Source organism: Brassica oleracea, unplaced genomic scaffold (assembly GCF_000695525.1).
Source record: "Brassica oleracea var. oleracea cultivar TO1000 unplaced genomic scaffold, BOL UnpScaffold01295, whole genome shotgun sequence".
Lineage (NCBI taxonomy): Eukaryota > Viridiplantae > Streptophyta > Magnoliopsida > Brassicales > Brassicaceae > Brassica > Brassica oleracea.
In genome coordinates, this window is record NW_013617841.1 from 14,675 (window position 1) to 14,972 (window position 298).

Genomic DNA, 298 nt, shown 5'->3' on the forward strand with positions numbered 1-298 from the left:
GTTTCTCGATTTTATGGATTGGGATTGTCCTCTTGACTTGATCGTGTAGCTTGCTTCCTAGAGCAGCGAGGGCGTCGGCACAGACATTTTCTCCGCGAGGAACCTTCGTGAGTTCGAAGAACTCGAAGTCTCGCATGAGGTCTTGGACGAGTTTGAGGTAGGCGTCCATCCTTTCGTTGCGGACGTCGTAATCACCAAGGTACTGGCTTACGACAAGTTGTGAGTCTCAGTAAGCACTGATTCTTTTTGCTTTCACTGCCTTGGCGAGACGGAGCCCTGCGATGAGGGACTCGTACTC

The 298-nt window shown here is 51.3% G+C and overlaps 1 protein-coding gene across 1 annotated transcript in view; it reads right to left on the reverse strand.

The window, feature by feature from the left end:
• The window catches only part of LOC106321189, a 2,159-nt gene that overhangs the window by 1,476 nt on the left and 385 nt on the right, over positions 1 to 298 (reverse strand). The window lies entirely within an intron of this gene.